This window comes from Lissotriton vulgaris, chromosome 8 (assembly GCF_964263255.1).
Source record: "Lissotriton vulgaris chromosome 8, aLisVul1.2, whole genome shotgun sequence".
NCBI classification, from domain to species: Eukaryota; Metazoa; Chordata; class Amphibia; order Caudata; family Salamandridae; genus Lissotriton; species Lissotriton vulgaris.
Window position 1 is genome coordinate 746,376,861 of NC_141696.1, and position 17,901 is coordinate 746,394,761.

The window sequence follows — 17,901 nt, forward strand, 5'->3', positions numbered from 1 at the left end:
CTCCCACAAAGTTAGATTTTAAAACTTTATTAACTTTTAAATATAACGAACGCAACAAAAACTGTAAATATATTTAACCATTTTTTGAAATTAACCAGAACTATAACGATAACAACAACAACAACAATAATATAACTTTTATGCCTAAATTACGCAAACATTTAGCTAATCTGCTAAAGGGGGGAGTCGCCATTTCTTTACAATAATCAATAATGAAAAATCCACATCAATAGGGTTGTCCGTTTTCTCGATGCAGCACTATAGTGCAACATACACAGCACCTGGGGTGTCAAGAGTGAACAGGTCTTTCTTTGTTCCTTAAGATGTTATCTGTGTCAACCTCTTCCGAGAATGCTGATGCGTTAGGATTTCCTTGTGTTTCTTAATAGCATTGGTGTCTGTACACTTCTTTGTCAATTCTGTCAAGATGATAACAGCTTCATAAACAGACGATATCTTTGTTTAGTCATTAGTGTTAAGTGTGTCTGAAACTACAGTGCCCTTCTGTTTTTTTTTCTTCTGGCTCTACAGAGTTTTGTGTGTTGTTCTTTTGAGCGACAATTATTCCAGAGGTTTCAGGTTTACTTGTTTTGTCCTGCAGTGAGCTAACAGCTTTAGAGAGTTCATGTTTATTTGCTATGTCCTGCTGTTCGTCAACTGCTTCAGAGACGTCAGCCTCATTTGTTATGTTTCAGTAGATCCTGGACCTGCCCGGCCGCGCCCAAAATGGCGCCGGTGTAAATGGGACTCGTAACTGCTTGTTGTGTACTGGTTGCCCAACCTTGATATCACGAGATACATATGCAGTTTTGAAGCACATGGCGGAGGCTTGTCTGCTGTAGTGGGGCGCCCCTTTATCGTTTCAGTCGCCATTCCGCCCGCTTTTGCTACACTGTGCCTTTTCCGCCATTCAGCTGTTTAGCGCCCGCTCTTACGGCTACAGCGTCTCGCTCACCATGTAGTTGAGTTGCTCCCACTCTTGAGGTGCAGCGATAGGCGGCTTCCACAGGACTCTTAAAATGGCGGCCGGCTCTTCGGATTTGGGCCTGGTCCAGTAAAATGGCCCTGGGACACCTTGGAACTCGGACGCTTGTCTGCCAGGGCTTGGGTTCCATTCTCGAAAGCGTCCCCTCAGCCTTGAAGATTGTACAATAGTCTTGGGGGCCGTCGACTCCCGCAGGCTTCCGGTGGGGAGCGGCTGCCATGATTGCTTGCGGAATGGCCACGACGGAGCTACGAGATGGTGGTGCTCTCATGGTGACGCCAGCTTCAGTCTGAAACATCCAGAAACAAGGTGGGGCTTTCATCGTTTGGGAAAAAAAATGTTTTAATCCAATGAAAAGTGTTATTTTTAGGTCACATGACCTAGTCTTACATAATTAGGAAAAGAAAAGTAAAATGAACCAATGAAAAGTTTTATTAACAAGTCACATGACCTGTTATGCTTACGTTACGCGCTGCGCGGCGCGCTCTGGATCGTTTCCGGGAAGCTGCGCCTTGCGCACCGGAGCACTTCCGGGTGCGCTAACGCGTCGCGTCATATGACGCATTACGCGACAATGCAGGTCCAGAATATAGTCAAAATGTCTCCGCCAACCAGCGGTCGGAATACAACCGCTTTCAGCAGTCCAAAAAGTTCGGTTAAATCTTAAGAGCGGGAGCAACTCAACTACATGGTGAGCGAGACGCTGTAGTTGCAAGAACGGGCGGTAAACAGCTGAATGGCGGAAGAGGCACAGAGTACCAAAAGCGGGCGGAATGGCAACTAAAACGGTAAAGGGGCGCCCCACGACAGCGTGTCTTCAGGTCAAACGGATTGTGGGACAAGGTCCAGAATGGAAGATTCTTCAAAAGGGAAAAAATTCCGCCGGACCCCGGGAGCCGGCCGCCTATGCCGGGGGCGATCTCAGGCCTCACCAGGGCAACACGACTTGGGGAGGGGGCAGGAGCCAAGCGCCCCCTCTCAGTCCGCGCCATCTCACCGCCCCTCGGGGGCCTCCGTCAAGCGGTTTAGGGAGGCACCGTATCACATTGTTTTCCAATGCAGTCAGGTCCACAAATGGACCCCACTTACTTTGAATAGTGAAGCTGCAGCAGGTGCAAATAAGGTTTAAACAGTGTTACAAGAGCTGCTTAGAACTCTGAAGTATGGCACTCAACAACCAGGACTTATGCCATTTGTGTAAGGCAGTGACATGGAAGCAACTCAGGGACAAAAAGCATGAACGAACATTCACGTATGAAAATCTTATTTGGGGAAGGGGTAGAATCCAAACGCCCCCTGCCAGTTCGCGCCACTACACCGTATGTGGAAAATCTGAAGCCATCGTTCTACAAACTCTCAACGATTGCTATCAGTGCATGAGTTTCATGCTCGATCGATTGAGCTAGCCGGATCGGGCAATAAAAAGTATAAAATAGTTATGTAAATAGTTATTTAATAAAATGTTTTACTCTGTTTCTTTGCTGGTGTGTTGTGTATATTTATAATATTTGCATAGGGTTTGTCGTTATTTTGGGCGGTGTGGGTGGCGGAGTCGAGCTGTCTTGCAGCCCTCATGGTGTGGAGCTCAGTTCATTTCACTATTTTCATATTTCTCATGAAGGGTTGTTCCTAATGTTTGTATTTTACCGAGGTCAAAAAGAGATCGAATTAGTGGTCTACTGATTTTGCTCGATTACTTTTATTTTTTTACACGATTTTTCACTATCTGCAAAGACTAAACAGAGTATTGCGACTTTGTGCTTGTTTGTAAATAGAGAATGATCCAAAGAGAACCAATTGTAAAACAGTAAATGCTTGGATAATAATCAATCAAATGGAGAGACAAGCAGGTACAACGGATTACAACAGGGGTAAAGGTCTGCGTTAACTACCGTTCACTATCTGCAAAGAGAGAGTACTACTAAGAGAAAAGAGGGGAGTGGGGGGGGGCAGCGTTCAAAGCACATCAGCGTGCATAAACACGAAAACGTTTTTACCTATCACGTACTTGACATTTGACAGCTTTTGATATTTGCTATTAAAAAACCATTGAAATTCACAGAAAAAACCATAGGTTATAGTCGATATATAGTTAGGAATTTGCATTTACAAAACCTTGAAAATTCAATGAAAAAACCATTGGTTTTAGGCCATATATAGTTAGGGATTTGCATTTAGAAAACCTTATTTTACTCGCATAAAACCATTGAAATTCCATATATAGTTAGAAGCGCTAACTATATATCGCGCACCCGCAATCCACTGCTGATGATGTCACATATTACATCATTCATGACATGGTTAGTGACATCACTGATGACATCACTGATGACATCTCAAATGACATCACTGATGACATCACTGATAACATCTCATTTGACATGACTGATCACATCACTGATGATATCATTCATGTGATAATACCATGAACCTCTTCAGACTCTAATATAACCTTAGATACAATCAGTGTAAACAGACAGTCACAGACTGTCACTCATCCATGGAGTTACTCACACACCTAGTCAGTTATGCCAAAAATCAATCACACCTCCATTTTCTCAACTATACAGTTATACACACCTTACTTATTCAAACATATACTAACACATATTTACTTTACTCTCTTATACAATCTCTGATACATGTTCACAATGATCCATACAGCCACTCACACATTCACTGGCTCTTCTGCACAGTTATTTATAGATGTCAACTCTCACATGTACTGTGTTTTACATATGTACTTAATTTGACATGTAGCACTGAGATATCCATTCACTCACTAATACACTCATGCACAGTCAACCGCCCATACAGCTGTTTCCACATGCACTTTTGAATCTATACATATAGTGAATCAACTACTCACACATCTATGTACAGAGTCACACACCTCCCAGCCACCCATACACACACACTCAGTTTCCCATACAAATACTTGGACAACCAATCATTAACCCATACAGTTACTCATATAGCTACTGATCAACATATGCAGCAGTTTGTAGAACAACAGATATAATGATGCTCAAATTAAAACAGTTTAGTCACTAACCCATGCACTCAGTGAGACACATTTAATCACTCACTCAATCAGTCAGTCATGCACCTAGTAAATCCTTCATCCAGACACTTATATATCCACTCATTCTTCGATATGTAAAACATATTTTAACTTTACAGAAACATACAGTCACTGGATGTTGTAATCAGTGATGTCATCAGTGATGTCATTTGAGATGTCATCAGTGATGTCATCAGTGATGTCACTAACCATGTCATGAATGATGTAATATTTGACATCATCAGCAGTGGATTGCGGGTGCGCGATATATAGTTAGCGCTTCTAACTATATATGGAATTTCAATGGTTTTATGCGAGTAAAATAAGGTTTTCTAAATGCAAATCCCTAACTATATATGGCCTAAAACCAATGGTTTTTTCATTGAATTTTCAAGGTTTTGTAAATGCAAATTCCTAACTATATATCGACTATAACCTATGGTTTTTTCTGTGAATATATATATATATATATATATATATATATATATATATATATATATATATATATATATATATATATATATATATATATATATATATATATATATATATATATATTCACAGAAAAAAACAAAGGTGTCTAACAGTTGCGGAATCGGTGGACGTACATTTTGTAATTAAAATACGATACAGCCACTTACAATAACATTTTCTAGATATACATTTGCGGGCAAGGAGTTACGAGTCCCATTGCTGGACACCACCTCGGTGCCATCCGGATCTCGGCGCGTTCGAGTCACTGTGCCGGAAGAGTTTCCGCAACTCAGCTGGACACGCCGTCTTTCGGCGCAGCATTGTAGGATGGCCACACCAGTGCGGCAATTTGCTGGACACCACCTCGGTGCCATCCCGATCTCGGCGCGTTCGAGTCACTGTACCGCAACAGTGACCGCAACTCAGCTGGACACGCCGTCTTTCGGCGCAGCATTGTAGGATGGCCACACCAGTGCGGCAATTTGCTGGACACCACCTCAGTGCCATCCGGATCTCGGCGCGTTCGAGTCACTGTACCGCAACAGTGACCGCAACTCAGCTGGACACGCCGTCTTTCGGCGCAGCATTGTAGGATGGCCACACCAGTGCGGCAATTTGCTGGACACCACCTCGGTGCCATCCGAATCTCGGCGCGTTGTGCTGCCTTCGGCCTATTCGCACATCGGTCCGCTACTGACGCCGCCTCACGTGCCAACGGATTTTCTACGCTTTTTGTAGCCCTATGCCGCATAACAGGTCATGTGACTTGTTTATAAAACTTTTCATTGGTTCATTTTACTTTTGGTTTCCTAAAGATGGAAGGCTTGGTCATATGACCTGAAAATAACACTTTTCATTGGTTTAGAACATTTTTTTTTCCCAAACGATGAAAGCCCCACCTTGTTTCTGGATCATTCAGACTGAAGCTGGCGTCAGCATGAGAGCACCACCATCTCGTGGCTCCGTCATGGTCATTCCGCGAGCAATCATGGCAGCCGCTCCCCACCGGAAGCCTGCGGGAGTCGGGGGCCCCCAAGACTTTTGTAGAATCTTCACGGCTGAGGGGACGCTTTTCGAGAATGGAGCCCAAGCCCTAGCAGGCAAGCGTCCGAGTTCCAAGGTGTCCCAGGGCCATTTCAGTGGACCAGGCCCAAAACCGAGGAGCCGTCCGCCATTTTAAGAGCCATGTTGAAGCCGCCTATCGCTGCACTGCAAGAGTGGGAGCAACTCAACAACATGGTGAGCGAGACGCTGTAGCCGCAAGAGCAGGCGTAACTCAGCTAGATGGCCGCCACCTGGGGAGGCCCGTTCACGCCGCCTCCCCCACGCCCGGGCCGCCGCACGCCAATTTTCGGAGCAGCATTGTAGGATACCAAAACCAGTGGACATCACCTGGGTGCCTGTCGTACATGTTGTGTCAGCCATGTGACACTGGACACAGTCCCATCAACATCTCAACGCGTTCTGCTGCCTTGGGACTATTCGCACAACAGACCGCTACTGACGAGGCCTCCCCCCGCACCACCCGGGACGCCCCACGCTGTTTTTCTGTGCTGCATTGTAGGATCCCAAAACCAGTGCGGCACCCAGGCAACATCACCTGGGTGCCGTCCAGAACTCTGCACGTTGTGCTGCCTTGGGACTATTCGCACAAAAGACAGCTTCTAACCATTGTTGCTTTTTGTGTTGAAAAATGTTTAAATGTTTTTAGTTTTTGTTCCGTTCGTTATAGTTAATAGTTAATAAAGTTTTATAATCTTACTTTGTTGGAGTGTTATCTATTTTTTTAAAAACGGGTAAATGGGGCCTTGAATCGGGTTATTGTCATGTGTGGGCTTTGGAAGTGTGCTGCTGCAGGATCGGACATTTCAAACTCAAATGCACGTTCTTTTTCTTACCTTTCCGAAGCATGGAGCGCAATAGCAGGCAGAGAAAGGGTGATGCACGTGTTGAACACTACCTGACCTGGCAAGTTGCTGGCAGTGCCCCCCCGCCCGCTCCTAAAAGAGGGCACACACACACCGCCGCCCCGAGTACTTCACAAATCTTTAAAAGACCATGCGCTTGTTCATGAGGCTTAAATGGTTTATCACCTCTTCTAGAACCCCTGCATCGACCCTCTGACGTTTCCTGGAAAAATTACCATGTAACACAATACCAAGCCCTGTCAGCTGAAACCCCCAAGGAATCGTGGGGCATATTATCAAGGGGGTTTATCTCCGCTTTTTTGGCTTTAAAAGCCATGAAAGCGGAGATAAAATTATCTCCCTATTACCAAGCTGTCGCTAACACCAGTTAATGAAAGCTAAAAGGAGATAGCGACCATCTTGGGCCCCGCTTTGCATGTCAGTGATACTTATCACTAATGACATGCAAAGTGGCGTACCAAGATGTTAGCGACTGGAAACAGTCCCTAACATCGCTATCTTCTATTACCAACTTTTGGAGATATTCGCGCTAAGCGCGAATATCTCCAAAATCTAACACCTGCCCTGAGCAGTTCTTAGCCATGTTATCCAATGGGAGGTGGATAACATGGCTAAGAGCATTTGCTCGATAATACATGAATATCGCTGACTTTTCTGCGATAATAGCAAGGTTTATCTGCGATAAAAATCGCCGATGTGCGGCGATAATTTTTGTCTCTAAACAAGTTAGAGACAAAAATTATCGCTAGTTGTTCGTAATATGCCCCCGGGTTTTTGCTGGCAGAAATCGGGAGGCGGGAGACTAGCACTGAAATCAGTAGTCACACGCCTGAATCAGGAGGGTTGGCATGTCTGAATTCTCTACAGCTGGGGCCATAAACTACATCCGCAGGGGTAGGTGATAGCCTGGGACCAGCCTGGCATCTAAAATGGCTGCCGTGCACGACAAAATTGTGGCATTGGAAAAAAGGCAAGATGGCGCAGCCGCTGGAAGAGATGTATCAACATATACGAGCCTCCTCAGCCACCCTCAGGAAACATAGGGGATTAGGATACGTCTCCCGCACCCCCTTATACCTAGTAATTTAATTAACGAAGCACAAAATGGCGAATTCCCGTTTCGCTACCAGTTTGCGGCCCAGTTCGCAGCCCGTGAAGCGCTTCTACCGTGAAAAATCATTTTTTTTTTCTTTTCCCCACGGGACCCTTTAATAACCCCAACAACATTCCTAGGGGGTCAAGAGGGGGATACCTTGCCCCCTTTCATTAAATTCCCCCTTAGTTTTTCACCTCTTCTTCTCTCTCGATCCTACCGAGAGACAAGATGGCGGCCGCTCCGGACTGTCACGCAGCAAAATAAAAAAAAGCTCACGCACAGCCGCTGGAAGAGATGTATCAACATATATCAGCCTCCTCAGCCACCCTCAGGAAACATAGGGGATTAGGATACGTCTCCCGCACCCCCTTATACCTAGTAATTTAATTAACGAAGCACAAAATGGCGAATTCCCGTTTCGCTACCAGTTTGCGGCCCAGTTCGCGGCCCGTGAAGCGCTTCTACCGTGAAAAATCATTTTTTTTTCCTTTTCCCCACGGGACCCTTTAATAACCCCAACAACATTCCTAGGGGCTCAAGAGGGGGATACCTTGCCCCCTTTCATTAAATTCCCCTTTCGTTTTTCACCTCTTCTTCTCTCTCGATCCTACCGAGAGACAAGATGGCGGCCGCTCCGGACTGTTTAGAATGTTGACAGACACCGGAGAGCCAATCAGCTTTCTGCGCGCAAAGTTCCGATAAGCGAAAAGTAAGCGGACCGGATCGCTGCCCGGAGCGCTGTTACAGATATATATCTTGTTTTGAACGTTAATTTCTCAAAAACTACTGGAGCACATATATTGAGACCTAGCAAAGGCACATCGGGCTAACAGTCCCTACAATTTTGCCAAGTTTCGTGCAAATCCATTCAGCCGTTCGAGCTAAAAGTGAGGCCAACCGCCCTATGGAAATTAACATGGGGAAAACGCGTTTTGGGACCCCCCTTTTTTCTCGGCCCCCCCTTGACGAAACCCCCCCAAATTTTCAAGGTCTGCTCAGTAACAAAATGTGCCATTTTCCTGAAAATTTCAGCCGATTCCGTCCACAAACGCCAAAGTTATTAGACATAGAATTTTCAAAAATCCCATAGGGAAAAAATCCTAACTATATATACCTACTGGCGACAGCCAGTAGGTAATATATATATCCAAGCAATTCCTCAAACCTCCACACAGCGTGGGGAAAGAAGGAGATGGACCCCACGGCTTCAGGCAAGATGTTATTTTATTATTTGAAACCTTTCAAGCGACGCGTTTTGAGTAAAAAGTACTCTTGATCACCAAATATATATATATATATATATATATATATATATATATATATAGTAACACACACTCGTTCCTACCTACGAAAGTAGACGGCACTCTGAGCTTGATTTTAAAAGATGATTTTTTGGCAGACCCCCCTGCCCCCTTGACAAAAGCGTTTCACCGTTAAGGCTTCCTCAGTGTCAACCAGTGTATCGTAATAGACACCAATTTATCTCCACCCCTCCCTAGTCATAGAAAGAGGACTAATACACCAGATTCATTTTGGCGGCCATCTAGCAGTGTACTACGTTGTTTGTAACAATGCAAAAAACATTAAAAACTGTATATACTCGGAGATTGGTGTCAATAAAGTGCTCGTTCAATTAAAAACAATATGGTACCAACCATATTCAATCCCATTCATATTTCATTGTGTTGCATATAATACACAGTGCATTTTTGGGGAAATAGATCGTAAATTTCTTTTGATTTCAAAAACGCTACCCATGTACATTCCATAACACCCAGATCGTGCATATATTGCATTTCAAGGATCATGTAATTACATTTCATATCGGGGTACATAGGGTTATTTCAATAATGATCACATTCTAAATAGAATATTTTTCCAAATGACATCATTTTGGTATGTTTCCCCATCTACTATTTTCTATGTGTGTTTATATGCGTTTTTTTCTTCTTACCCTAAATGGGCATTTGCAAATATAACATATTCCCTCCTCCTCTTGTCTCGCCCTGTATGGGCCTATGTGTCTGTATTTGTTTCAGATGTAGTTTGGAGAGTGAGATATATTAAGATCATGTATTATATCCTGCCTTTCTGTGTTCAGTTCGGGTGTTATTAAGTGAATCTCATTTAGATTGGACATTTTTCACATGGATGTTATTCAGGGTATCCAATCAAATGATTTACTCCAAGTGTACCCAGAGTTCCTCATCGTTGTTTAACCCCCTTGGCTGCATGCTCTGGAGATCAATGATGTATTTTGATTCTAATGCCCTCAATGCTCTTATCTTATCTCCACCTCGTTCCTTCCTCTCTAACTGATCTATGAGGAAGAAAGTCAATAGGTCCCTATTGCTATTATGGTGGGTTTCGAAATGGCGTGCCACAGGGTAGCTTTTATCTCTGTTGGTTATGGCACGCATGTGCTATAAGATACGTTTCTTCGCCGGGTTGATGGTACTCCCGATGTATCTCTTCGAGCACGGGCAGACCAGGCAGTAGATCACAAATTCTGAATTGCAATTCAGGAATTTTGTGATTACTCTGATCGATCGTGGGTCATTAGGCCTCTCCTCATACTTTGTCCGCTTTTTACTATATTTGCATGCCTTGCAGTGCATGCAAGGAAAAAAGCCTTGAATGGATTTTGTTCTTGCTGGTTTAGGGGGGGTCCTCAAAATGGCTCCTAATCAGATGATCGCTGAGGGACTGGCATTGCCTATAGGTTACAGATGGTCTAGGGGGTAACTTGTTTTTCAAACCTATATCCGTTTTTAGGATGTGCCAGTTTTTGTTAAATATTTGGACCAACTCACTGGCTCTCATAATGTAGGTAGTAATCATCCTCGTCACTGTCTCAGATTCAGTAGTTTTACTTTTGTTTTTCAAGAGGTCTTTTCTATCTACGAGCTCCACTCTACTTGAGGCGTCTGTTAATAATGCCCTCGAGTAACCTCTATCTTGGAATCTTGTTGCAGCTGCATCTCGTGCCTGTGAAAAATTGCTAGGATCTGAGCAGTTCCTCTTCAAGCGGAGCAATTCGCCGAAAGGGATGTTTCTTATCATACATTTGGGATGATAACTTCCTGCATGTAGCACGGTATTGCCCGCTGTAGGCTTTCGGTAGAGTTTTGTTTGTAGAGAGCTCCCTGCTATGAAGACCTCTAAGTCGAGATAATGTACGGATTTGTCACTGATAGTGCTCCTGAATCTCAAATTGAGATTGTTATCAATAAGCGTCGCAACATATTCCTCAGCAGAGGATCTGTCATCCGCCAGACGACAAACAAATCGTCAATATATCTTGTGCAGATCATTATATGGTCTAGCCATTTTTCTTTGGTCCCCCCAGGCCACGTGCTTCTCCCACCAGCCCATGAACAAGTTTGCGTAGCTGGGGGCGAAGCACGTGCCCATGATGATCCATCTGATCTGACGGTACATAACACCTGTGAACGGAAAAATATTGTTATAGAGGCAGAACTCCGTCATTTTAAGAAGCATACAATTGTGCTGATGATATTGTATGTTCTTCTTGCCAAGAAACCATTTTACATCTGAGATCCCTTCTTGGTGTCCGATACAAGTATATAAATTGGCGACATCAAGGGTAATTAGAAGCATATCCGCCTCCCACTTGATGCCGTCAATTAACCTTAGGAAATCGTGGGTGCCCCTGACAAAGGAAGGCAAATCCTTCACAAAAGGGGCCAGGTAGGAGTCAATAAATCTAGATGTGCTTTCCATGAGGCTTCCTATCGAGGAAACGATGGGTCTACCCGGGGGATTCTTTATGTCCTTATGCACCTTGGGAAGATGATAAAATGTGGGAATTATTAGGTGCTCACAGTATAAATATTCAAATTCATTTTTATTGAGCATCCCTTCATCCCTCCACCCTTTTAATAGTACATGATAGTCTGTGGTGTATTTGTCAAAGTCTTTCCTGTTGATGATTGATCCCTGTACACTATATGCTATTGTTTCCACATTTTTGAAATAATTGCCATGCCCATCATGGGCCCTATCAGTTTTGATTGCAATGTTTCAACTGTGATTGCTCATATTGAGCTTAATAATCTTCATTTTTTAACACAATTTGTTAACGAATGTGCATGTATTCAGCTATACCTGTATTGCTATGCAAACTTTACAAGGTTATTCAACATAGTTGCATTCATGAATTTTACGGAGTACATCACATCGTCCTAAGATGGCGGCCATGTGTGAGACTTATATCACAGTCCTACTTTGCTTTTGTTGACATTGAATGACGTCTTTTTAAACAGATGGGCGCCTCGGCTCTCTGCACAATTTGACAAAGCCCTAAGGCGAAACGCGTCGTTGCTGTTAGTTCCCGTAATAAATCTTTTGTGGAACTACCCCCTGCGTGTACTACTTTCTTTATGGACTAAGGATCCTGAGATGTTCGTAGCTTGGATATATATATATATATATATATATATATATATATATATATATATATATATATATATATATATATATATATATATATATATATATATGTATATATTACCTACTGGCGGTCGCCAGTAGGTAGTTATAGTTAGGATTTTTTTCAATGTTAGAATCTCAAAATTCTATTTGGAATAACTTTGGCACCGGTTGACGAAAATGGCCTCGTCGAGCTCCGGTCCTTCCCTGAAAGTTTGGGGGGGATACGTCAAGCGGGGGCCGAGATAAAAGGGGGGTCCCAAAACGCATTTTCCCCATGTTAATTTCCATAGGGCGGTCAATTTCACTTTTAGCCCGAACGGCTGAATGGATTTACACCAAACTTGGCAAAATTGTAGGGACTGGTAGCCCGATGTGCCTTTGCTATGTCTCAAGATATGTGCTCCAGTGGATTTTGAGTAATTTAGGTTCAAAAAAATATATATATCTATAGGCGCTCTCCGGTGCGCGCACTTGAGTGCGCTCCTGGCGCGACACGCGACTTGCGCGCAGAAAGCTGATTGGCTCTTGGGTGTCTGTAAACATTCTAAACAGTCTGGAGCGGCCGCCATCTTGTGTCTCGGTAAAATCGAGACACAAGGGGTTTGAAAAAAAAAGGGGCAAATGACCATAAGGGGGAAGAGTAGACCCCCTCTGACCCCCTAGGTTTGATGTAGGGACTAAAATAGGGTCCTGCAGGGCATTACATTTTTTTTTTCGTTTTGCGCGGGGGAAGCGCATGGTACGCGCACCGGCGAAGCACGGGGAAAATCCAGGACCATATTTATGAAGGCCTTGCGCTGTTAGTTTTGCGCCTCCTGTGCGTCAATTTTTGTGACGCACCAGCGGTGTAAAAAAATGCGCATTGTTATGCAATATTTAAAAAGTGACGCATCTATCTAGATGCGTCACTTTTTAAATATAGTGCAACGAGGCACATTTTATTACACTGCTGGTGTTATGCGTCACTTTTCTGTGCGCACTCCTTATGACATTCCAGATGTGTCATATTTAATGCATGACGAATCATGTTGCAAGGAGTTACAGATACGTCAGTATTTCTGACATATCTGTAAACATAAAAGTGATGCGAGGCAGGTGCAAGATTTTGACGCAACAGCATCCTAAAAGTGACGCAGAGAAATCTTATAGATTTCAGTACGTCGTTATTACCAAGCTTTTTGCGGGGGAATGCCCCCTTTGCATACATTATACCTGACGCAGATATAATGTGGCGCAGAGTTTTAAAAAGTGACCCATGTACCTAGATGCGTCACTTTTTAAAAATAGCGTCAGGTATAATGCATGCAGAGGGGGTGTTCTCTCGCAAAAAGCTTTGTAATAGCGACGCAGTGAAATCTTTGAGATTTCACTGCGTCAGTTTTAGGATGCTGTTGCGTCAAAATCTTGTGCCTGCTTTACAGCAGGTGTTAGACTGAGGCAAGACCTTTCACATGCTGCTTTCCCCATTTGAAAGGACGCATTACTGGAGTTGCGTCACTTTTGTGACGCACTCCAGCAATGCGTTACTTGGAATGTCATAAGGAGTGCGCACAGAAAAGTGACGCATCGCACTAGTGGTGTAAAAAAATGTGCCTCGTTGCGTTATATTTAAAAAGTGACGTATCTAGGTAGATGGGTCACTTTTTAAAATCAAGCGCCACATTATATCTGCGTGAGGTATAATGCATGCAGAGGGGGTGTTCCCCCACAAAAAGCTTTGTAATAGCGACGCAGTGAAATGTTTGAGATTTCACTGCGTCACTTTTAGGATGCTGTTGCATCCTTTAAATATAGTGCAACGAGGCACATTTTATTACACTGCTGGTGTGATGCGTCACTTTTCTGTCCACAGTCCTTATGACATTCCAGATGTGTCATATTTAATGTATGATGAATCATGTTGCAAGGAGTTACAGATACGTCAGTATTTCTCACATATCTGTAAACATGAAAGTGACGCGAGGCAGGCGCAAGATTTTGATGCAACAGCATCCTAAAAGTGACGCAGAGAAATCTCATAGATTTCAGTACGTCGTTATTACCAAGCTTTTTGCGAGGGATTGCCCCCTCTGCATACATTATACCTGATGCAGATACAATGTGGCGCAGAGTTTTAAAAAGTGACCCATGTACCTAGATGCGTCACTTTTTAAAAAATAGTGTCAGGTATAATGCATGCAGAGGGGGTGTTCCTTGCAAAAAGCTTGGTAATAATGACGCAGTGCGTCACTTTTAGGATGCTGTTGCGCCAAAATCTTGCGCCTGCTTCACAGCAAACCTTTCACATGGTGCTTTTTCCATGTGAAAGGACACATTACTGGAGTTGCGTCACTTTTGTGACGCACTCCTGCAATGCGTTACTTTTGTGTTTACAGATACGTCAGAAATACTGACATATCTGTAACTCCTTGCGAATTGATTAGTCATATATTAAATATGACATATCTGGAATGTCATAAGGAGTGCGTCCAGAAAAGTGACGCATCGCTGTTTTCACGTAGCGATGCGTCACTTTTCAGAAATGAGGCCTCCAGTTTATTCACTGTGTCATAACTTTCTTTTCTAACACTCACCTTCTTTCATTCCTCCTACTTCACTTCCTTTCACCTCTCATACCTTTCTGTTCTTTCTTACTCATTCTCCTTTCAATTATCAATGCACTATATTTCACTTACTCTTCATTTTTTAAGAATATAGCTCTTTGATGAGAATTGGAGGTAGTTCTGAAAAGAACTTTTGGTTTTCTTCTTTTAACTGAACAGGAACAAAAACAGGGAATGGAAACTGCTCAACAGGAGCAAAAAGAAAAGAAAACAATTAGGGGTGGGAAGGGCAGCGATGGTTCTCCAATGCTCGAACCATGAGCAGGACACTTTGCTCCCCATAGGTGAGGAGTTGATTGCAGTATCTGCATTTGACGACCCCATGGTTAAATGCAGGTTGTATGTTTGCTACCTGCTCCTGTGATTGTTCTCTCCCAGAAGAAGTTGCTCCTCCTGTTGATGTAGAGGCCCCATCTCTGGGAACCTCTTGTGCCAGAGCCCTGACACTTTCCCGGGCAAAATTCTGGGGGTGCCTCCTCTCCACATGGCGAATCATGGTGAAGTTGCCAAAAGAGTATTTTTTTGGGGGGTTACCCCATGACAGGACCTGTTTGCAGATCCTGCACTCTACTTTTGGTGCATTCACCTTCTTCTGGTCTGCTGGAAACTTAAAAAATTTCCAGATGAAATGTTCTTTGACCTTCGGCTGAGGAGGCTCTTCATCAATGAAATCATTGGAGTCATCTTCACTGCTGGATGGTCTGGCAGCCATGATTAATCAAGGAATATGGAACAGCAAAAAAGGCAGGTCTTTCAGTCACAAAAGTGAAAGAAGAAGTGAAGGAAATGGGTGGGGATTTCATTCATTGTAAAAAAAAACTGTTAGCAACCAATGAAAAGTGTTATTTTAGGGTCACATGACCCGACGCGTTTACGCTGCGCGCTCCGGAGCACTTCCGGTGCGTTTACGCAGCGCGATCGTAGGCGCTTCCGGGGCGCAAACGTGGCGCGATCGTAGGCGCTTTTGCGTGCGTTTATGCGCCGCGAACGTAGGCGCTTCCGAGGGCACTTACGTTGCGCGCCGAAGTGACGTCATCAATCTTTTATAGAAATGCATAATCATTTTCCTTATTAAAAAAACTAATTTTATTTGTATGGTACGAAATGTTTTGCATTATTATTAACTTTTCATTCATATTTTTTTTCACGAACGACAGTTGCGCTCTGGGTGCGCTTTCAGATGAGCTCTCGGAAAAGCTTACCGGAGAGCTTAGCTGAAAGCTTCCCGGAGCGCGCACCCAGAGCGCAAAAGAAAAAAAATTATATAAAAAAAATGAATACTTAAAAAAAAACAGCAAATTGTAAAAAAAAAAAAAGGTTAGAAACTCGATATACAAAGGAATAAGCATTTAAAAAACCTATGAAATTCACTGAAAAAACCATAGGTTTCACACCAGTTATAGTTAGGAATTAGCATTTAAAAAACCTATTAAATTCACTGAAAAAACCATAGGTTTCACACCAGTTATAGTTAGCTGGAAATTTTACTGATATAAAACCATTGAAATTCCCACGTTATAGTTAGATGGACTCACTATAACTTGCGCGTGCAATGCACTGCTGATGATGTCTTATTAAGCCAGTTAACCAATCAATTTTTAAAAACCATCCATTTAGACACTTATTTTCACATTTATTCTTCCATCAACTTTTACATATACATATATAAAATATATTTATTTTTCAGAAAGACACACATTCACTGGATGGTGTCATCAGTGATGTCATGAGTGATCTCACTGACCATGTCATGAGTGATGTAATATGTGATGTCATCAGCAGTGCATTGCACGCGCAAGTTATAGTGAGTCCATCTAACTATAACGTGGGAATTTCAATGGTTTTATATCAGTAAAATTTCCAGCTAACTATAACTGGTGTGAAACCTATGGTTTTTTCAGTGAATATATATATATATATATATATATCAAACCAACGAAGTTTGCCCATTTAGGAAAGCCACAAACAGGTAGGTGTTAATCCGTTTATTGCAAAGGCTGCAGCATGTCAGAAAGAGAAGTCTTCACAAATTCAGGAGCCTGACGCGTTTCATGCTACACAAGCATTTCATCAGAGGCAGTTCAATCAGCATAATGCAGAGCGCAGAGCAGTAATTATCACTTAAACTGACCGCCCCAGTGGGCGTGGGCTCGCTCTGAGCCTGCTGGTCTCAGTAGTGTCAATAATTCAGCTCGAGTGAGCCGCCCTGCATTAGCCACAGTGAAACATCTTTAAAACCCCAGTGGGTGTAGAAAAAGTCCCCTTCACAACAAGCTGCACTTTAAATCTTCTGCAACACGACCTACTGTCCAAAAGCTGGTTGCCGAGTGACTCCAGCCTGGTCCATCTCACTTTTGACAGGGCTTCTCCCACGACGGGGCTGGCCGTAAAATATCAAACCAACGAAGTTTGCCCCTTTAGGAAAGCCACAAACAGGTAGGTGTTAATCCGTTTATTGCAAAGGCTGCAGCATGTCAGAAAGAGAAGTCTTCACAAATTCAGGAGCCTGACGCGTTTCATGCTACACAAGCATTTCATCAGAGCCAGTTCAATCAGCATAATGCAGAGCGCAGAGCAGTAATTATCACTTAAACTGACCGCCCCAGTGGGCGTGGGCTCGCACTGAGCCTGCTGGTCTCAGTGGTGTCAATAATTCAACTCGAGTGAGCCGCCCTGCATTAGCCACAGTGAAACATCTTTAAAACCCCAGTGGGTGTAGGAAAAGTCCCCTTCACAACAAGTTGCACTTTAAATCTTCTGCAACACTACCTACTGTCTAAAAGCTGGTTGCCGAGTGACTCCAGCCTGGTCCATCTCACGTTTGGCAGGGCTTCTCCCACGACCGGGCCGGCCGTAAAACATCAAACCAACGAAGTTTGCCCATTTAGGAAAGCAACAAACAGGTAGGTGTTAATCTGTTTATTGCAAAGGCTGCAGCATGTCAGGAAGAGAAGTCCTCAGCAACCACATAGAGTGACGAGACAGGGTTGCCCCCTTTCTCCCCTACTTTTCCATATATATATATCGAACCCCTGGGGCATATTCTAAGAAATGATGATCAGATTATCCCTAAACACCAAATTCCTTCACGTAGTAAAATTGCCTTATATGCTGACGATCTGATAGTTTATACTTCTTACCCGGCTCAAACATTAACTAGGATGGAACAACTGACAACTGAATATGGGCGTTTTCTGGGTACTTAGTAAATATATCCAAGACAGAAGTAATGTGTTGGAATATGGAAGAGTGGGGCGGTAGAGTGTGCACAGCGATGAAATATTTGGAGATAGTCA